This window comes from Polyodon spathula, chromosome 8, assembly GCF_017654505.1.
Source record: "Polyodon spathula isolate WHYD16114869_AA chromosome 8, ASM1765450v1, whole genome shotgun sequence".
NCBI lineage: Eukaryota > Metazoa > Chordata > Actinopteri > Acipenseriformes > Polyodontidae > Polyodon > Polyodon spathula.
This window is the reverse complement of record NC_054541.1, coordinates 39,375,459-39,399,056: the sequence shown is the minus strand read 5'-3', so window position 1 is coordinate 39,399,056 and position 23,598 is coordinate 39,375,459. Positions and strand designations below refer to the sequence as shown.

The window sequence follows — 23,598 nt, the reverse complement described above, 5'->3', positions numbered from 1 at the left end:
GCAGTCATCAGACAGTTTCTCTTTATACTGGCTGTCAAAGATTCAATTCAAGTTCCTCCCATATCCACTACAGTCCAAACATTTTGTATGTATTGATTTATTTTTTAAATCTTGATTAATATCCTAAAGGAGACATAAATAGTCTCAAGAAATAGATACTGCAACTCTCTATGACATATTTTCAATATTCAGGGCATACAAGGAGATAAGTGGGGACCAAATGATTGTACAGCCCATGGGAAGGAAGGAAGTGTTAAAAATAAACAATGATACTGGCTTCTAACACTAGTTCTGCTAGTTTCTTTCAACATCACAGCCAACTTAATGAAAGTCAATACCTGTCTTTGAATGCTAATTCCATCCATTTTCTATTTGTACTTCTCTCCAGGGTTCTGCTTCTTATCATCCACTGCTTAAACTACTCAAAAGAAGCTTTAGATCTGAACCTTTAGTACTGCAATAGTGTCCCAGCATACAACCTCATACAGAGAACAGAAGATGAATCTGTTCAGAAGCACTGAGAACTAATAGTTATTGCAATACAGTGTTTAAAAGATAGATTCCACTATTCCAATGTACAACAAACTGAAGTAACTATTTCATTTAACATTAGTGGAGCATCAAATTATATCTACACAAAAATACAAATGTAATATACTAGTTTACAAGTCCTGCTGTATACAGCACAGCGTATCATGATCATACCCCTTCCTGCAACAATTCTGTGGCTCAGATTGAAATAAACAAAAAATGAGTATTCAGTTGCAGAAGACAGCACAACCTTGACACACTATAATGCGCAAAAGATAATCCCCTTTCTCCTGGTAAACGCTCCTGAGCTTCACTCCTTTTTGTGCTCTATTACTTAAGCAATAGAACATGATACAAGGGCATTACAGTCTTGTAGTTGAACATGTCTGGGAGGTTTTAACATGCAGAAAGTCAACAATAAATCTCATGAAAACAACATGACCAGTTTTAGACCTGTCATCTGCAGGTTACTTAGTTGATAAGTCCTGCTGATAACAAGATAAACACTGGCTAATTTGAATTTACACAAATATAAAATTACAATACTACTGTATTTAAACCGTGTATAGTACTTCAACCTCATTTTCCATGCTAATTTGTGATACCAGATAAACAGGATATCATGTCCACTTTTTTTTTTATTTTGATAGCATATATTATTTCCAGGTCAAGAAATTTGTATGGTAAAGATGGATGGCTTCAATTAAGCTGAAATGCAAATGTACTTTCCACAGAGATTTGAAAACCATAATACTAAGTACAATGCTGATGTTTGATATTGAGATTTCACTACAGTTTTAACGTAGAGCCATAAGCAGGTTAACATCAATACAATTTAAGTAATCATACGTGTATGTCATTTTGTTTGACCAGTACATTACAAGTCTTCAGGGATGACTCACTGTGGTAAAATATGCAATTATTGTAAATGCCGTGAAATTAATTTTGTAGCTACAAGATCCAACTTTTTTCAGGGCTGAATTAGCTTCATTTGTGACACGAACATTGTATTTTACATTTCCAGATTAAAACACAAGACATAGGCCTTTAATGTAATGTAAACTAAATAAACCTCATCATGACTTTTGCATATTTACAAACCCCCCACCAGCTGTTTATAGTAGCAGAATATTTCCACCTTGGGTAAAATCAGTACAGTTATTGCAGCTTAGCACTATGGGTATATAAAGCAACTAAGGCTTTTTAACACAGTATTGAAATGTTGTCAAAGACTGAGTAAAATTAGGTAAATCACAAATTTAGCCCCCCCCCCCATGTTGCCACAGGTGCTTATCCTGTATTTGTGAGATAGAGATTCTATATTTTAAGTTGAAGTTGGGCAGAGCTCAAGGAAGTGATGGGGAGTTCAAGACTGTGACAGTGTTCTGTGCGTACCATAGTGCTTCATAAAACACACAATAGTGGTGTATATAGCAATACTAAAAACAAAGATCTGAAAAACGTTTTGTCGAAAAGTCTTTATCAGTGTTCCCAATGCGGATACATGATTTATGTTACGTTGCTTTTCAAATAGACAGCTAACTGTACTGTATTCATTAACAAATTAGCATGTATCATTTAAATATTTACAAAAAATGACAGTATTTTTCAAAAGCAGGAATAATAAGCCATTGCAGATGTATAGATGGAAATAAAATCAATTGAAATCCACTGCAGATAAATTATCCATGTATTGTGCAATAAGATTCCATGGCCACTATCGGGTCGTACCAAGCTCTGTTTGTTATGTCTTTAAGTTTTATTGTGTTATTGATATGGGCACTATTTGTCACAAAGGGATTTTATTACCTAGGCAACACATTTGCTTACTGACTTTATAACTATACTGTAATCTCCAGTGAATAACATAACATTTGTATTTAAATAATGATATAGGATTAAGGCCAAGCATTTTAACATCAGCTTTTCTATCAGTTGCGACTGGCATAGCTCAAACGAATGTACACTGCCAGACTGCCAAAGACATAAACCAAAAAACTTTTTAAATCAATAAATACGCTAACAATAGAGGAAGGATAGTAGGAAAACTATTCTGCTTTCCCATAGAGCAACCAGGGTCAGAGATGCTTTAAACCCTTTGATAATCCCTGTAATGACTTATTAACGATTCAGTAATGATTGTTCATAGACTAAAGATGGTTCTGAAACAGAACAAATATTAGATCAGGTTTCTAAACATGGTTCAGCTATCTCAAAGACTTTAAAATGAGCTCAGTAAATAAATGTTAGATCTGTAACACGGATGTACAGTACAGACTACTACATCTGAAACTTAAGAAAAGGGGATTATAGGTTTAAATGCACATCAGTTCCCTTAAGAAAAATCTATGTAAATAGATAACTACATACCACCCTGGTAGGCCCAGTGTGTGTGCGCGTGTGTGTGTGTGTGTGTGTGTGTGTGTGTGTGTGTGTGTGTGCGCGTGTGTGTGTGTGTGTGAGTGAGAAAAAGAAGCCCCTTTCAGGTGTACACAACAGATGTACCACTTGTTCCTTGCATCAATAACACTAATAGGATAATGGCTCACCATCTGTCTCGGCAAGTGCCACAGACTAAAAATAAACAATCAGCTAATTTTAATTCTGTCATATACTGCAGTTAAGAAATACTAGGTACAAGTGAAAACAGTTCAAACATGCAGGCACTGATTATGTGTAAAACTACAGGGTCAAGTAAACTGTCTGCCTCAACATTCAAGAATGACTAATGCAGTGGTGTGTTAGGAGGGTGTCCCTTTACATCTGGAAGCTAGATTGACTACTGCCATAAAACCAAGGAAAAGCACATGCCTAAAGCAGCGAGGTAGGTATACTGCGTTTTAAACTACACCCAGTGTGAGACAGTGTATGTAATATGTGATGCATTTGAATTCAAAATTGCGATATTGTACAGTATATAGCAATGTAGTGTGTTGTTTCTGATGATGTTGTATTTTTCTCGTGTTGTTTTGGGGAGATTGTGATCTGAGCGAAACACTAACTTGTAACTCTGTGTTCCCATGCCTGTTCACTGTGCTCTTGTTGGTCTGTTGCTTTACTGTTGAAAGATTAGCTCTCGGCTAACCTCCTACAATTTTCTATATACATTTCAAACGAAATTATGCTTTCTGATAGCATTTTAAAATAAAGTCATTGTAAGGATTGTACATCATAAAATAATTGTAGACCAGATTTGTTTGTTGTAACAAACAGTACAAGTATGTGTTTTGCTAATAATTGAATACCCTACTTTCATATTAGGTTAGATCTGCTGCTCAGCCATTTTACTGTATTTTTTTTTTTATTGCTTAATTTGCATTAATAAAAGAACATTGCCTTTCAGTTTTAATTACAAACCACAAGAGGAAATTAACTAGCTGTTTTAAAAACTACATGACCTTGCTTTTTTCTGCCATGTGAATACTGATAATTTCTTTTTTTCTAAGTAGCACTATAGTGAGACAGTAAAAACTGCCAATGGATTTCTTGTTTTGATTTAGTTAATTGATGAGATGAGCCACATAACATAAAATATAATTCACATGAAATATACAGTATAGAGCAGAATTCACGAAAACACAGTGAATATTAGTGCATATGTTATTATATCTTTGTTCCGAGCCGACCAGGGGATTTTAATGAACATTTTTTCATCATACTAAAAGTTTCAGTTAGGTTTGGAATTTTCTGAAAATGTCAGTTTTGGTTTTGTTTCAGTTTGAGAAATAATAACTGTTGCATCATTACTCCAGTTTATTATTTTCACAGGGCTTGGTATCAAGGGAAAACTACAAGCGTACAGCTTAAAAAAAAAACAGAAAAGACAAAAAAAATTGGTTTTAGTGTTTAAAATGAACTAGAGCACAGTGCATCAGTTACATGTAATTCAGCTATGATCCAAGTTTCACCAAGGGCTGTAGGTATTGTTCTGTGGCTATAATTACACCGTTAGCTTTATAACAGCATGGTTGAGGGTATATACTATGTAATGTTGAGCTGGATTTGTGCTGTTGCTGCACAATAAATACATGCATGTCTATGCTCTAATTGGCTGAAACAACCTTAACCTTTTGTGGCAGGGCAAACACCCTCCACTGTTAGAAAAATGTGTTTGGTGACTGGCAGCCATCTTGGCTCAGGTGTGGCGAAACAGCCTAGCAGCAAGATGGCTAGCTTTGCACAGCCACACAGTTTAATTGTTTAACTGTTAATTACTTAATTGGACACGTGTGGAATGTGTCCAGATGTTAAATGATGTATTGATTATCATGAACCCCTGGTCACATCCTATAAAATGAACAAATACATGTTTGTCTGGAGAGATATAGTTCAGTTAAGGTGCTTGCCCAGCCCTAACAGTGGGAGTCAAAGAGAAGCAGAGAGCAGCAGGTTGTGCCCTAGAAAGATACATGGCAAGGTAGCCAGTAAGAAACATCATTACTTGAATAAGATTTACTTCTCCAAGAACAACAAATGAATCAGTGAGATGAAACCTTTTACAGACACAGAAATGAGTAGTCAAGGTAGCGATTTAGTTCAGGGTAATAAACAAGGATCACTGATAAACAATTAGCAATGAAAAGACAGTAATGTTATGATCATTTTTTATATGATCCTTTAAAAAATGTTAGTGTGGATGATCAATGTATTCTAAATACGTTCAGACAGAACATTAAAATAAATACATTATTGATGGGACAGAGAGAAAAGATTGGAGCTATTCTTCATAGTAATTGTGCCTTCATGATCTCTGATACATTGTAGTATTGGATAGAAATTGGATATTGTACACTCTTTTTTAGTAAGGCTAGTGGCAATATGTCTAAACATAGGAGTTAACCATCTTTTTCATGCACCTGCATTACAGCATTATATCTTGAGAGAAAAATAAGTCAAGCATATAAACATTTAGGCAATTCCTTCACAGCAATACTGATTTATTATAATGACTAGTTCTAAACATGGCTACATATATAAGTATGATATATGCCTGTACAAGTGTCTCCATTGTTCTATTGCTGTGAATATACATTACTACTGGGAAATAAACTAAACAATCACATACTGGTACAGCTATGTTACTTTTACTGTTAGCACTGTAAGATACTGCAACCTTGAGCCACCACTGCTTACTGTAGTTACGTTCAGATATTAAGCCATATGCGATTGAATGTAAACATAATTATGCTTACCTTACCAACGTTTTACAGTTTAACTTCCTGTTTCCTCTTCAACCTGAAAAAAACAAATCATGTATTTCTTTAAAAAAACATACAAGAATAAACCTTTGCTTAAAGCTTTAATACAATATGCTTAGATCATTTGTAGTGTTTAGTATTTATGAGCCAATTCGAGCCATTATCTAATGCATTTAGCGAAGTGCAAACATTTAGAGTTAACAGACCAATCCAACAACCCTTTTTTGTGTCACAAATTAGTGATAGCTAGAGTTTGAAACAGACATTTTTTAATTTGAAACCAAAATCAGAATCTACTGTGTGCGCCCTGAAGATCGCAAAGTCGTCAAAAAAGCTTGTTAACCTCTTAATCAAGGAGCATACTAATAAATAGCTCCTTGTATTGAGCAATCACTGGTTAAGTTCCATGTCTGCTATACTGAATTGGATTTTGACACCTTGCAGTAATAAAAAAATAAAAAATAAATAATAAGATTGTGTACTTCCTAATATGACTTCAAAGGGGAAAATGATACTGAACTATTTCAATGCAATTGTGTCTGTCATTGCATTAGATGTGGCCTTATTATCCAATTACATATTGTACAAAAAAAAAAATCAACATAGATCATAGTTCCCACATATTGGGAGTCAATTTAAAAAAAATTATGCACATTCTTTGATCAAGGCATCACCCCATCCTTTAACCCTTCACGGTACTGTAACTTGGCTGTTTCTACATATGCAAAATGTTTCAACATTAATATATGTATTACTAGAATTTTAAGGTAAAATGTGTGAAATCACAATTTTGTCAATGCTTGTATACTGAATATAATTAAACCAAACATTAAACTATACCTTGTGTATTTTCAGACAAATGTGATTATTGTTGAAAGCAGCAACATACAACAACAGATTTCTGAGGCTACACATGTGTTAAACAGTAACTGTACCAATCACATTGCATAGCAAAATAACAATGAACATCTAAATTGTAAAACCTGTGAGATAACTCCAGCCTTGAGGGAATTTCCAGTCAAAGGTTTATTCTGTGCTTGAAATGGGTCTTGAAGTGTAGGTAATCAATTCCCAAAGACGGTAATCCATTTCTACTGGTTAAGGTTACTGTTGGGCACTGGCACATAACAAGCAGTGTCTTCCATTTATTAAACCATCTCTTCCACACTGCATAACCAAGCATAGCTTAAAATCTGAAAAGGATGTGAAACGAATCACTGACAACAACAGTACCTTGAGCTGTAGGACTAGATTGTCTCCAGCACATGCTTTTTTAAATACAGACCAAAATTCCAAAAACCAAAACGTATAATAAACCAAAATTGCAACTGCATGCTACTCAACTAAAGTTAACACACATAGGAGGTTGTGTGGTCCAGTGTTTAAAGAAACAGGCTTGTAACCAAGAGGTACCCAGTTCAAATCTCAGCTCTGATGCACTGTGTAACCCCAAGCAAGTCACTTAACCTCCTTGTGCTCTGTCTTATGGATGAGATGTTCTTGTAAGTGACTCCACTGCTGATGCATATTTCACACACACTAGTATTATGATGGTGGTCCACTATGAAAAGTGCTCCATAAAAAATAATTAAAAGCATGAAATTATGCAGTGAGAGGTTTCATAATTTTTTTGCAAAGAAGGATATAAGAATGATTTTACAGAACACATTTAACATTACTTTTTTTTCTGGATATATTTCACTTCCAGGAAAGATAGGTGACAGTCTCTTTAAAATGCAAATTTAAAACTGCCTCCAGTTATCTGAAGAGGAACTGAATCGTTACAGAAATGATTGCAGGCTGTTTGTCAAAAGAATTGAAAAGGGATCCATGTCTTATAACATCAGTTTCTGTACCTTTATGAATAAGTTCAAGTGCATCTGCAGATACAGATGTGTTTGGGGAAACTCTGGATTTTGCAAAAGACTCTCTTATAGGTTAAAGTAATCGGGAACTTAAGGGAATCGTCTTTCAGTTAATACAGACACTTTTCCTGGATCCAGGCCACAATTTACAGTCGTTAAGGATGCTTATCCTAATATGAACTACCTTCACTCCGTGTTAGACACGTCACAATGCATACACCTCGGTCACACAGAAAATGCAAGGGAACAAGGTACTTTATGGTTTGGATTGCTTGAATGTCTTTCATTCTCAGAGTGATGTGTTAAATGAATTGCAGTTAAACAGTTAAGTGCCCTTCTCTCTGATACCCTATCCCTATGTAAAAGTGCCGTAGCTTCAGTTCATGTTTGTTTACATTTAGATGCAGTACTATTAATGGCATATTAATGGCATTTATTAACGTACATTAAAATGCCCAAAGACTGTGAAAAGCAACTCCATTCATCAAATCTCCTCGTCCAACAATATGATATTAAGAATTGTTTAACCTTTCAGTTTTATTTGACCTCAGATTTATACTTTATCATAGGTGATGCGATTATGATAATTCATTGCATGTACTTTTTTGTCACACAGACTTTGATAATCACAGGTTTGTATAAAGCAGTTTATTTAATACACTCTACATTGAAGAAAGGCTGCATTTTCTTGTTATACTCTAATGAGGGCTATCGTTTTCTTAAAGGGAATGTCAGTTGCTTGTGATCTGCTAGCAGTTTTTGCCTCCCACCAGCGGGCAGCAAACTCCCTTCAAAACACAACATGAGAGGGCTGTGGAATCCTGGGCAAACACAAAGAAGTCTTTTTTTTATTATCAACTGGGCACAATGAACTGAAAAAAAACTACATATATCTGTTGCAATACACCATTTTAAAGAAAGAACATTAAACTCACCAACACTGATACTATATAGTGGATAAAAATCAATGTAGTTAAGCCTACATCGTTGGATAATATGATTGTTTTACACATAGACAAAGAGCCCAGCTTTGTTTTTCATATCTAATAATAATCTATTTAGATTAATATCTCTGAGCTGAGTATCGCTGTAGAACCACACAAGGGAAACGTTCACACTGTTTTTTTTTTCTTCACTGACCTTTTACTTCCTTATCTTTACAAAATATGTATCTTCTTTGCAGGTGCATGCTCTATCACATGTGGCCATGTTATTTATTTATTTAATAGTATTACTAATGTTTAAATGCATAGCTGTAAACAAAATCAAATAAATCCCCTCTTAAGGGTGTTAAGATTTTTTAAGCCCTTCCCTCAGCAAGGACTAACTTGTAGCCAACCAGATTCTTCAAATCAGAAACAGAAACAGAAACAGCAAACAACAGCATCTACTGAAATGGCCTTATACTTCCTCTAATCCAATGGGTAACTTTGAACCCCATTACTTCAAACATTGTCATGCTTGATTTAGATGTGGACACCTGATTGAAACTAAGGGCTTATTCAAGGTTGAGGACTTACCCATAATCACTGACTATTTTTGCAACCGTGCACTACAGGAGAGTTGACTGTGCAAGAGTATATAGATTAAGATTATATAATTATGTAAACACATAACATGCAATATTTTTATATTGATTTCCATGTATTAATGAGCTCTACTTTCTCCTTGCATATGTAGTCTTCTTAGAATTTCCACCATTGCCATAATAAAGACAGATGCGAGCAATATGTTATTCACCTGACAAGATGATGAATGGTTTTGTAGGAAAATCAATTTTAAAAGCTTGATTGTTTCCCTATTTACAGCATATAACAAACAACAATTACAGTAGTGGTATGTGTTATACAGAAGCTCATATAATTGTTTATTACTTTGTTTGCCTTTCAAGAAGCTTTATCGAGTACATAAATTCTGAATTGTAACAATCAAATGATAAAGAGGGTTTTTAATTAAATATGACGTTGATAGCCGGTAATGTCAAAAAGACTCAATGTTCGACGGTTTGATGCATTCTCACTTTTTGTCGCCTAACTGGAAGTAATTATTAAATGCTAAATTAAAATAATAAACCCTTTCCCTCTCAGAAACGTGCATAACACCAAAAACATTCAGGTAATTTATGGAGGCTGCTTTATCCTGACTGGGAACCTGCACACAATGAATCCATCGATATGAAACTGTGCTTTCCCTGCATAGTGTTACCCCTGGCATAGGAGATGAAAAGTATAAATGCTTGAAAGAGCATTGACAACAGGGTAGTAAGTTCTAACCCGAAGCATCTAACAGCAACATTCATTTAAATAAATACAGTAGATCCCCCAGCCTGGGAAACAGTGCTGATGGTTTCTGTACCTGTATGTATTGCAGCAATACTGAAACCATCTCATAGCACAAAGTTTGGGAACCACTGAGATTAAATACGTTTTGGTACTAAAAGATATAGTGTAGTCAGGTTATAAATTGAGAATTTAAATATGTAGAACACATGCAATACACAGCATGAGTTATTTATTGAAAGAAGGCAGTGGTAGAATGTATTCTTCACTGAAAAAAAATCACTGTAAAGCTTTGTGGGTACAGCTGTCAAACCAATCGTCACTTTAGCAAATGGCTTACATAACCAGGCTAATTAAGCGTTAGATTTTAATGACAGACCAAGAGCCTGCTAGATGTAACCCGGAAAAAGTCACATACCATTAAAGAACAAATCAATATTTAATTCTTTATAGTACTTTATCCTAAATAAAACAAAATCCTTTTAAAAGCACCAGTCTGTTACATGTGATCTGCAAACATTATTTATTAAACATAACCTGAAGCTACAGACTACGGCAAGTAGCAAAAACAAAATCATGCTGCAGTTTACATACACAAGCCTGTTGTCCTAGTAACTTAAACAGTAACATTTAGCTTATTTTCAAGGTATATTTGGCAAATTACAAATTCCTATTAGTTTCACCTTTATAAAAGGTACATAATAAAAATTGTAACCTAGAAATTCTAGTGTCTAACAATGGCCTCTAATAATCAAGAATTGAAGCAGTATCTGTCCACTGGCAGATAAAAAGGGTTATGTACATTAACATGTTGTTATAAAATAATATTTCTGTCAGAGATACAGTAAAGAAACATTAATGTACATCAAATATCGATTAATGCAAATTGCTGATTGACAAATGCCCTGTAATCATTTGCACAGTGTCTGGTGAGACAAGCATTTATTATAGCAACTATTATTATAGCATCACTGATGCGACATGCGTGGATACCAAAGTTTGCACGAAAGACAATGACAAGCTGAGTGCCTTGAGAAATGTTAATGACTCATTTATAAGGGGGATAGGAAGGACAGCTCTGAAGGACGCTGTTGGAAAACACTCTAAATTGGAACCACATAGAGTATTTGGACACAGGAGTTAGAAAGCAATCCAAACTCTGATTAAAACAGATTTTGAAGACAACACTATTAGGCTGTGCATGACACTGTGGATAAATCAACATGTGTCTCCTTTGACAGAGTTAACATACACTCTTGCAAAGAAAGAATTTCTATGACAGTAGCTAACTGCTATTTTCATCCATGCTCTATATTGTTTTTAGATTAAACATACACTGGTAATTTCATACTGACCTGTCACCCCAATTGGATTTGAAATATCTCTAGTATGGAGCATGTTTTCCTAGTATAAGCTGAGTCTCTTGATTATTCAGGAAGGCTGAACAAATGACAAGTTTAATTAACCATGATGGCGATGGCGATGTCTACTGTCACGACGATAATGCACCCATCCACCATTCCAGATTTGTGGGCAGATGGTTTGAGGAGCATGGCAGATAACAAGCATTTTCTGTTGCAAGCACATTCCCAGGATCTCAATCCAATTGAGCACATTTAAGAATTTGATCTACATATTTGTCATCATAATCCTCCACTACCAATTGTTTGACATGTTAAAGCACCTTGTGTAGTCTATGCCACAACACGCCAAGGCACACTGTAGCCCAACCCAGTATTAGAATCAGGTCCTCAAAAAAGTGCCCAGGCAGTGTAATTTGACAGTATCAAAAGCATAAAACAGATATGGAACAACAGATTCCTTCCGTTGTATTTGCACTGTACCCTTCCTCCTTATTAAAGACATGAAGCGTTATCAAAATAGCAAGCTATAATGATGCAGATCACTGTCTGAATCATCCAAGAGTCTTCCATAACTCTAAACTGCTGAACTAAACTAAACTGAAGTGTGTACACATTTAACCTTGACACCCTTTATACTGTACTACAGCTCTTTAAACTAAGCTTTCTTGACATTCCAATTATTGTAATATGAACTGTCATTTCAAGAGACAATAGCCAGATACCGATACCATTACAGATACCATTCAGAAGCTTCAAAATATGACAAGTAAACACCACTAATGAGCAGAGAGCAGCAGTCAGCATGCAATGGTAGCCTGCGCCTTATTAGTAAAGACTGACCCTACAAATTAGTCGGTTTCAGCTCCGAGGTCTGACATACTGACAGGGAGAATTAGAATCTGATGCACCAGAGGGTGCTATGTGTTGTTGAAGGAGACGGGTACATATATGCTTTGCTTCACTATAGGGACACTACATATCCATTATAGGAAGATAACACTAGACAGTGCTACAAGAAAAAATGCAATACAATCATAAACTACACCTATACGTACATCTCGATTTAACAAGCAATTAAGCAATAAATCTGTCCTACTAACGTCCCGAGCACCTTACATAATATACAGAGTCTCATCGTTTTTTTTTTTTAAGAAAAAAAAAAATTGTCAATTTCACTTACCTTATGCAAACATTGCATTTAATACAAAATAAAAAGGATTGCAGAACCTTGCTGTAACCATGGAAATGTTGCTATCTGCGTGTATTTCTGTAGAATACAAAAAGAATGATACATTTAAGTGACTAACACAGACACTCAGTGCAACCTGAGTGGGAGAATGTTAGTTTGAGGAGTTGCCATGGAAACCATACTGTAGAACCACGAGGGAAGAATGGGATTTATTTAAAAAAAAAAAAAAAAAGGGAACCTAGCACCTACGGAGCTGCCAGGGAAACTCCCACGCCATCAAATTTTTCCCAACAACACATCAAGCCTCCACTAAATCTGCAAAGCATGGTGCTGCCTCTGACAGTGGGGGACTGTGGGAGCAGGTCCAAACTCGTAGAAAAGTGGTCAATAGGATTGCCATTGGATCTACTCTGCAGTGATAGGAAGTGCATTACTTCTGATGACAATTGAAATTGATCTTCAGTTATTTTATTTTAGTCACATCCCTTTGTTTTATTAAATATAAATGCACATCTAAATCTAGGGAACTACTGGGTCTATTCAATTGATCTTAACAGTGGCGGATCTAAATACCACCACTCATTAAATCATTAAATAGAAAGTATCTTCAAAAGTCATTACATGTCTATTTATATACCAGTCTTCAATCTTTATGGGTAATTTAGCAAACAGTTATTACATTTCTGTATTGCATTATTTAAACAATGGGACTGCAGAAAATGCAAGGAAGTCTGTGCTATCAGAGGCATGCAGGAAACACCTTTCTCAAGCCAGGATGCGTTTCCCTTGATTACAAAAAACAGACCTGGGGCCATTGCATCTCTCAGGAACCTATTGCTCATTGGAGAGGGGACTCCTCCCAGCTCTCTGAGATAAGAAAAATGTTTATTTAAGACTAAAAGAAGTGTGTCACAATGGAGCTGCAAAATTACACTGCTGGAAAACTTATTTTATTTAATCATTTTTATCCAAAGCGACTTCCAGAACATTAAACCAAATATATAAAGAAGATAAACGCAAAGCAAACACATATATACAATTTCTACAAAATAATTATAAATAAAGAACATTTAAAAAAAATATATAATTAAAGATTGAATTAAGTGGGTTTTGAGAAGACATCAAAAAGCAGTAAAAGGCATAACAAGTCAGCCAGTAGAGGATGAGTGGAGAAGCTGAGATGGAATATAAGTAGACAGACAAGCATTACTCTAATGTTCCTCATCTATATTGCACTAGCTACCTAGTTATATTGGCAAAAGACGAATGGGAAGCAATTGGTTTATTTGTTATTATTTATGTTTATTTGTTTTTTATTCAAAAGTATTTTTCAATGTCTAAGCCATGTTTCATGTGGGGACGCTGTGCAAGTCAGTACAATTCAAGTATTTAAAGTCTATGATTTGTCAGATTGATTCCTGTCTGTAAATACAATGTACAATAATGATGCATTTTTCTAGTGTAATAACATAGAAAAAGGGGGTCAAGAAAAGCTACTTCCTCGTAGTGACCCCTGTACAACGTCTCTGATGGCAAAAAGCTCTTTAACTCAAACTTACCATGCAATGCTTAAGCAAAGCAATGTTGGGCTTGGTTAGTACTTGGATGGGAAACCACCTGGGAATACTGAGTGCTGTAGGCTGCATGTTAAGCTCATAAGAATATATATAAATATATACATAGAAAAAAATAACAATATAATGCATCTAAACTGAAAGTGTTACATGGATAGAATCAGTATATAGTATGACTTGTTTAGTAGTACTTGAGCAATAAAGAACACTGGGGTGTAGATACAGTATGTTTTAAAGATTGTCAAAAGGACTGTGAGACTAGTCAATTCAATCAATAGTTTTCACAGTCCTCAAATTGCATGTAATATACAAGCCGTTGTTATTTATTGCTAGTTAATCATTTGACCTTAGGCTACACAAAAATAGCTGTCAAAAACACATACACACCAAGACACTGATTTATTTATTGGGCAGGTAATATGTCAGTTGGCGTCAGTGGACTACAACAGGTCATGTGTGATCAAGTAGTGCAGGGTCTTCCAAGCCTGGTCCTGCAGCACTGGTCCCCCTCCTGGTTGCTGTTCTGACTTTTTCCTAAATTACTTAATTGGACCAATGAAGTGTGTATTAGGAGGCTGTGTGGTCCAGTGGTTAAAGAAAGAGGTTTATAATGAGGAGGTCCCTGGTTCAAATCCCAGCTCAACCACAACTCATTGTGTAACCCTGAGTAAATCACTTCCCCTCCTGTGCTCTGTCTTTTGGGTGAGATGTTGTTGTAAGTGACTCTGCAACTGATGCATAGTTCACACACCCTTGTCTTGTATCTTATAAAGTGCTTTGTGATGGTGGTCCACTATGAAAGGTGCTATATAAAGAATATTATTATTAGAGGCTTAATAGGTCAAATTAATTATTTTAGGGTACAGTTGGAACAAAAACCAGAAGGGACACTGGCCCTCCAGGACCAGGATTGGAGACCCCTAAAGTAGTGTGATCTACTTTATATAGAAACATGTATAAATGTGGCAGGGGTGAGGCCTGCCCTGTAAATAATATCTTTTAGTTTCATTATAAATATGGTCTGGTGGGGTGTGGGGGTAATAATATATATATATATATATATATATATATATATATATATAATATATATATTATATATTAGCTTAATATAGTATTATATATATATATATATATATATATATATATATATAAGGTTTTGTACAAAGTGTGTGCTGGCTAGATATGGTAGGGCTGGGAGGTTAGACTTCCCTCCCTGCCTAATTGAAATCAAATGTGCATCTAATGTGATTATCAATTAACTCTAGCCACAAGCCTTTAAAAATAGGCTGAAATGCTAGTTTCTTGGTTCTTCTTTTATTTGTTCCAGCATGGAGAACCAGAAAGAGTGAACCAGATGCATATATACCTGAGTCCTGTGTGTGTTTACGGTAAGGATTTTAATCCCACCACAGTATATTGCCCAGTTGATTTATGACCCACAATATATGATTAATAGTTAAAAAATGTAATGATGCGATACAGACAACACAGGTAATGTAATAAGTTCCTTGTAAACTTGGCAGGTTGTTCTGCAACACTTTAATATGTCATATGTAGGGTGTCTCATTATAACTAAAACAACTTTGCAGAGTTTGAGCAGCCAGACTGCATGAGAGGGCGTCTCTTATAATACGTAAGAGAACTCCTACACAAAATATATTAACTGATATAATGATCTGTTCCAGCTGAAACCACAGAGCAGCATTCATACATGAACCTGGCACTATATGTAACTGGTTATTTCAATTAAATCAATACAGTCAACTGTATCTTACTTTTACTGTTCGGTACCATGACTCTGGATAGAGGCATATTCCTTCTCCATGTAATACAGTCCAGTAGAGCTCAAGTATTACTGAAAGGCAGTTACCATAGTTATATACGATGTAATCTCTGAGCTACATCAGCTTTACACTACAAAGAAGGAAGCTGTGCTTTGAAAGTCCCACTAGAGGCTGTCAGTGAGATGGATCTAGTCAATTTTAACACTTAAACTGCCAGCTATTGAAGACATGTCTTTTGCCAATTAAAAAAAGGAAAAATCATATTGACAGACATCTAAAAGCTGGATAAAGGCAAAAAAAAAAACGACAGGGCTTCTCAATAAGCTGCCACCATCCTGTAATTTTTCAAAGAGGAATTGAGGAGGTAAAAATGAGTGTGCAGAAAATGCAGCTATTAAATATACAATAACTATTCCACTGATAATGGTCATGTACAACACTTATGATTCAGTGACGCATTCTGAAATAACACTATAATATTAACCCTGCTGCATAATTCTGTGCATGTCTTCATGAAGGATGGATTTACAAAGGAATAACACTCAGGAAATCTTGAGGACATTAAAAACCTAAAGCAGAATTTATGCAAAGCCAATAAGACAATGGATTGCAATTCAATTATTCCCAATGTAAATATAATAATATGCATTACACAAAAATACAGTACTGAACTCCATTTATATTACATCTTAGGAAAAGCTTTATAGCTAGTTCACTGAGACATTCTGAGATCATAACTTTTATTTTATTTGATCTGTTTTTCCTCCTGTCTACAATAATACATGCTTCTGTTGGCTAAGAAAAAAAAAAGATACTCACAGACTCTACACTAAAGACTCTACTAAGGGGGTATAAAATAAGAATTGCTCTCCTGTGTTTTAGCAATAAGAGATACAAAAGCATCACAATTCTATTTGCTATACTGCCTTATCACATATCAAAAAGTTCAAACACTGCTGACATACATAGTTTATATATTTATACAAATCAAATAAAGCACCCTCTACACGTGATAAGGAGTGCATTGTAATCATTAAAGACCTAAAACATTATTCAGGTCACACTTCTGCCATACACAGAATCTAGAATCTTGGTCTTTTGTCAATGTTCCTTGAAAACACCACACAATCGGTATGCTTGTATAGCAAAACAAGCCCAGGGCCTTGCCACATAGAAAAGCAAGCTCTTCCCAAGGTTACCCATTATGGAGATCTATTCAACCCATCAACAACTGAGGACTACTTCTTAAATGAGCTCTTTACCAGCAGTTTTTTGTGTTGCTATGACTACATGGCTCTGCAGGGACCGCAAAATAATGTTCCTTATTAATTTCCTCATAAAAATCTAATCTATCTACTTGCCTATTCAGATAGAACTGCTCTGATGCATCTTTAATGGACGGCACAATAAGAAATGTAAACGTCTGAGCCAGTCTGTGTTGACTTCACATGATAAATAAACATGCTTTATTTAGAAAAGGGTGGGGGGGGGGTGTAGATTGTACCAGTCTGTTAAGTATGCATTACACTTATGGAGTTATAGTAGGTTGAGAAACTGCATTACCAGTATTCCTTAAAATCGTAAAGTTTCCTCTTATAAAGCTTGGTAGAACACACTGTTTTCCACAGTATACTTCTCCCCAGGTCTCCTGCATACTAAAGCTAGTTCATCAGAGACTAAATGTTTCATACTGTATATGGTTTGCTCCTCTAGAATTCCTCCTCTTCCTCCTATTTTTCTTATAACTGAATGGCTCCATTCTTGCATCCCTGCCATTCAGAGTCATGCATCATCTAACTGTAGATTGTCAACTGCTTCCTTCTGGGATAGTGGAGTACTGTATGTATGTCACACTTTAACGTTGTGCTTAGCCTATAGAACAGATTGAGTGCATTGTGATCTGCCATACTTTTTTAGCCTAGAGAACCGCTTGTCCAACTGTGAGAAAATGTTGCTTGAGGCACAATATTGGGCAGCGGTACCATAAAAATAAATATAGCAACTACACTAATAAAACACATTGCTTTATTATGTTTGGCCTTTTTTCATCTAAATCAGACAACATTTTACAGACATGCACTTTAAAAACTGGTTAGTTACTCTTTCTAAATTATTGACCCCACATAAGAAAAACAGCAATGCTGACTTCTTTAAGTACCTGTCAACTGAGATTTCTTTCTGCACAAACAACATTTGCATTTTATAACTATAGTGTCAGACTGAGTGAAACTGATTACAAATCAATGGAAACCATACTGCATGCCTGCAAACAAAGTTGAAAGTTAAATACGTGTTTATTTGTTCTGCCCGGGAAACAATAGTTGTGTATACTTTGAGCTAACTCAATAACTTAACGTACCGTCAAACATTACAAGCTAGCTTCATAGACCTTGAATGTATCTGTTTCAAGTGTTTAGATTTTATAAAGTATTCATTTGTATATGTGATTAAACCAATTGGCTACTTCCAAACTCCTGCCAGACTAGTATAACAATTTTGACTATTAAAACTTATTTGGTGTCATTTTTAAAGGTCTCACTCATAAAATACAGGAAATGACAAAGCATTTAAAACAAGTCTTCCCAAATCTTACTCATTTTGATGCTCTTTGGCTGGTAGCTGGAAACAATATTGAATGGAAAAAAGGGTTTGAGGTAAATAGTTCCAAAACCCATTTGCTTGCTACCGATTTTAGCTTCATCCAACAAGTCATTTTCAATAATTTTGATTATGGCAGCCTTTACAATTAATATAACATATGAAACTATAATATTTGAAACAGTAACAAAAAGTGACATTGGAGAGCCATATTAGTAACATTAATCACATTCACAAACAATTATTATCACATGCAGGATTTCCAAGGGAATCTCCACTTTGGGAAATGTTAAGTTGGATAATCTAATTTACCACAGATGTTAAACCCAGAGTCCAGTATGCAAGCTCATTCTGTGTTACTGCTTTACTATCACTGGTAATAATAATAATGAATATAAGGAAAAATACCTAAACCTTTTTTTTTTTTATTGCATACAGAGTCGATTAAGAAATTATCTATAAAAAAAAAAAAAAAACTGAAAGCTGCTGGTGTAAAATCAGAAGACAATATATATTTTTTTCTTTCTCGTAGTTAATTTTTCAAGGCAATATTTTATAGATTTTAGAAAAACGTTTAGATCACACATCTGTGTATAAGTCCCATTAGGCTTAGATAGAGATGTTAACATCAGTCCCTTAAAGCAAACTCCAATGTCACTGCATTATGTGGTACACCAAGGGAGCTTCATTAATATGCAGAACTGCAAGCTGCCACCACAGCTACCCTGCCATCTCAATATAAAGGCACAGTTGCACAAGCCAATTAAACCTCACCATGTGAATAATCGTTTCATTCTAGTAAAAATTAAAAAATGAAGTTAGATCACTGCATATCAAGAGAAGGTATTGATTTATTTTTGACGTTTCTGAAAGATTATATTCATTTTCTTAACAAAATATGAAAGAAGCTTGAGTTCCTTTTTTTCAACCTTGGCACACTGTCTGTGATTTATAGCCAGATTATACATATACTTAAATTTAATGCAATCAGATGTTGTTTCAGCTGACTTTCTTCACATTTCATTCCCAGCAAGAGATTTTAGGACACCCAAATCCTGCTGAAGATGTCACATCCTGCTCTGGTGTCATTTGTTTTCCATTGCCAGGATAAGTGGACACAAAAAAGTTATGAGTGTTACTGCATTTCTGCTGTTACTATTTTTGGCCTATTTATTTGCACATGTAGCAGACAGATAGAGAAATTTGTAATTAGCCTTTGTATTAAATGGTCTGACACCACTGGGGTAAAACCAATCAAACCACTTCAGCAATCTGTGGGGGTTGCACACTAGCCAATGTAAGTGCAGACTTCAAAGACACCCAAGGAAATAAAGCCTAACTTTCCCTACGTACCCTCTGTGGGCAGGGAAGACAAACACAGCAAAAAAATGTAATCAGAACAATGTAACCTACAGGAAGGGGAAGTCGTGCATTAGGGACCTTTAAAGTATTTGAAATTAAGCCAAGGAGAAATCTTCTTATCCATTGCTTGACTTATTCCGTTACAATTTTCCTATAATGACCACTGCTTTAACGTTACAGTAGAACCTAATTAACAAGATGAATGATTTGTTTACCCAACACACTGGTTAGGCAAAATTGCAGCCGTCTGTTCCCCGACAGTAGCTTCGGTCACCCCAGTCAACCTGGTGGAATCCCTCGTCACCGGTTCACTGTCCCTACCTGGCACCACTGGAAGGCAAACCAACCCTCCCTCAAGTTTGCCTGAGGAAGAGGCGAAGATGGGACTTGAAGGAGGGGGGTTGTGGTTTAACCAGGTCCGACATTACAATTTTCCGTTTCCAGTCCAATGTCGGACCCTGTCTGACATCATCGAAAAGACGTAAAGCACAGGTCTCTAGTCGTTTTTTCTCTGGAAAAAGCAGAGAAAAACTTCCAATGGCCGAGTGAGACCGATAGGAGCCGAATGAAACCAAAAGATGGGACTGACTCCATTGGGGCCAGTTGGACCACACTAAGGGCAGAGCCACGTTGACATACTAGAACGAAGGTACCTTCCGTTTTGGGTTTTGCGGGAGTTCAAACGTGCGCTTCTCAGCTTCTCTCCCTAACCTTCCTCCCCGGACCAACACCAGGAGATTTTGGACCAGTACTGCGTATATTAAAAAGGCAAAGGTCCAGGTGACAGCCGGACAGACTGGCAATAGGCTTGTCTGCCCCAATTTTGTTCCCGGTCCCGAGATCACATAAAAAGAACCTTTCACGGGGGTGCTCTAAAAACCAAAAACCCCCTTTTTTGCAGGAGGTAAATGGCCGAGTGAGACCGATAGGAGCCGAATGAAACCAAAAAAAGGGCGTATCTAATAGCCCCATCCACTACAGAGATAAGACAGACATAAACAAAGGAGATAGTTGCTTCTGCATCCAGTGCTCAAAGAATATCACAGACATTTGCAGAGATTTTTGAGATGCTATAGTAATAAAATAATGACTTGGATGGCATTATTGAGGAGTTTGGTGATAAAACGAAGTGATTTATCAGCATGCACATCTATAAAGAGGTATGTGCAAAATACAGCAAACAAGGGGGTGGGGCTTGGCTGGAGATGCAGTACTGAGTGTGCTTTTGCTATTCAGTGCATTTTAAAACTGTTTTACACTGAAAAAAAATGCAAACAGCGCGTGTGAAAATAAATTGGACCTGATGCGCCTGACAAGCGCTAAGTAAATGAGCCGCTAACGGTTAAGGTTGGGGGGAGGGGGGGGTGACCTTGAAGGGCCGTTGTGTTTCACACAAGGGGAAGGATGTGTAACACAGTGGGGAGGGGGTTAATCATTCCTGCCCCCCCCCCCCCCCCCCCCCCCCCCCAAAAAAAAATGTGTATTTGGTTAGTTATTTGTGTTTAATTATATTTGTTAATTGTTTTATTATTAATTATCCCCTGTACCTGGTGTGTATTGTAAATTAGAGCCAGGTGCAGGGTATTTAAAGAAAGCAGCTAGTTTTTTCTGGAATGCTGTGTGTCATAATCCTGAAAGGTATTTATAAAACTGTGTTTTGTTTTTAGCCAGTAAACAGCCTAGCTGTCCGGTTGTTAGTTTAGAGGTCCAGTTTGTGTTTAGTTAGTGCTCAGAAAGAGCAGGTGTTTATTTTCATTGTATTTATTCATTTTTGTGTTTTTAAAAAGTAGAGCTTAAAACTCAAGTTTCCGTGTCCTGGGTCTACTTTTAAAGGGGCAACGAACCACGGAGAGTGAGTCCGGTTTACAATATATATCAAATTACCAGGCAAATGTTGTTGTGATAACTTCTAAATAATTGTTCCCTTAATTGTTGTTTCCTATAACTGTTTTTCAAAATAAAGTTTACAGCATTACAACTATATGTCATCCATATACGTATCATCGGGGCCATAGTGTGCTGATATAATCCACGTCCCATAAGACACAGGTTTTTTGTTTTGTTTTTTAACACTTTCCTATTGCAAAAGTAACTGAATCTTGACTCAAACCACTCCTTCATCAGTCATGTGGGTCACAAATGCTTCAGATTTGTAGCCCGGGTAAAGTGGTTCTTGCTTTGACAAACCCAGGGTATTTACAAACTAGATATTAGCAAAAGTAAAGTTTACCAGGAGTTTCTGAGGCAGAGGGGAGAATGTGCCCCGTTGGACATCTTATGAGGACTACCACAGCCTTACAATAATGTTTTACTCTGTCTGTGATACCGTTCCTTTACTACAATTTCCTTCCAAAATTGCTCCCAGAAAGACAAAAGAGATTCTTTTCAAAATAAAAAGTTTCACCTGAAGAGCTAGTCCCTTTTATTAAGTTAAACTTCTATTGAACCAACAGTAAAATAACACGATATACTCAGCTCTTCTGGACAGAGATTTATCTGACCAAGTCCAACCTTACAATATAACAGTTCGAACAACAGATCTCTCAGAAATCTGAAAAAGATTTTGTGAATATTTTGAAAGCATAGCTTATACAATAAAATTAATAGATTTTTCACTAACTTACCAGTTTTCCAGGAGACACATCCCCAGCTCTGATGGTTCCTGTGGTATTCACTGATTTGTTCTCTTATGTGTTGTTCAATCTCTAAACTTCTCTTGAGAAGGTCCAGGAAACTGTGACTCCTGCCTGGAACAGCCACACAACACCATCAGCATATTAATAACTAGGGATCTGGAGAGGAGAGGAAACTACCAGAGGAAATACACTCACACAGCCTTAAACAATCCTCCAATAACAACCTTGAACACACTTTGCTGGTCTTTTACAGGCTGGGATGAAAAGGTTAATGTATGTGTGCTTATTCCATGACTGATACACAGTTATTTATAATCAAGCCGTTTGGGAAGTGCCAGGAAACTGAAAGTTATGAAAACAGTGATGTTGTGCTTCTATCTCATAGGTAAGAGAAATATTGGTGTTGATTTTTTTGAAAAACGGGGCTGTGTTTATCTCACAAAATCAGATGCTTTATTTCTTGTGGACATTTCACATTTTATTGATCTTCTAATATTATCAATCAACCAATGCATTTTGTTTGTCAAACAAAAACTAATCTGCCCCATTAGAGTAAAAAACATTGAATTGCTAAGAATCTAAAACTATTAGTTTCTTTCACTATTTCTACAGTTCCTATTTTTAAAGTACATGAAGATGGTTGTTTAAAATCCAGCCTACTGACAAAGTAAATTTTATATTTGAGTTGAAGTATACAGTACCTTATGGTTAACTGAAACTGCATTTAAATTGGTACCAACAATACTAAAAGGTGAAGCTGTGTGAGAAGCCAAACCAAGCAGTTCACACGCTACTCTGCTAACGCATCTAAAGCATGATGTGGAGGAGCCCCTAAGATAAGGGTAAAGCCAACAGGGGTAAAGTCCATTGCCTATTCAAATCAGGACACTATTTATTGCTTTTTCGTGCCAAATATGTGACGTGATTGTTTGATGGTGTGTGCAACACACCATTAGACTGGGCATACACTCCCAAACGCATTTCATCAGCTCCACAGCTTAAAAAAAGGATCAGAACTTCTATTCCATCCATTGTGAATACTTCCCTTTTCATTCACATAGTACAAGTGTGAGGCTTGTTGCCTTTTCCTTTTCCACAAAATCATTAAATAAAACCAATTAAACAGACATCAGCGACAACAGCTTGAATCCTCCTATTGAATTTCTACAGGAACTGCTACAACAACAGACAAAAGATTTTGTACTCATTTTAAATAAC

The 23,598-nt window shown here is 36.1% G+C and overlaps 1 protein-coding gene across 13 annotated transcripts in view; it reads right to left on the bottom strand.

Moving 5' to 3' along the window:
* LOC121319929 (SH3 and multiple ankyrin repeat domains protein 3-like) overlaps positions 1-22,481 on the bottom strand; it is a 293,718-nt gene extending 271,237 nt beyond the window's left edge. For 6 of the 13 annotated variants that reach the window (XR_005950771.1, XR_005950770.1, XR_005950769.1 and 3 more), the window contains exons 1-2: positions 22,369-22,481; positions 5,724-5,766 (exon numbers count right to left, since the gene is read on the bottom strand). The gene's annotated coding sequence lies outside the window, so the exon portion shown is untranslated. Of the gene's footprint in view, positions 1-5,723; positions 5,767-12,417; positions 12,450-22,368 lie in introns of those variants that run through there. The other 7 variants (XM_041257901.1, XM_041257906.1, XM_041257905.1 and 4 more) reach the window with 4 other exon arrangements.
* Positions 22,482-23,598: the final 1,117 nt, after the last annotated feature.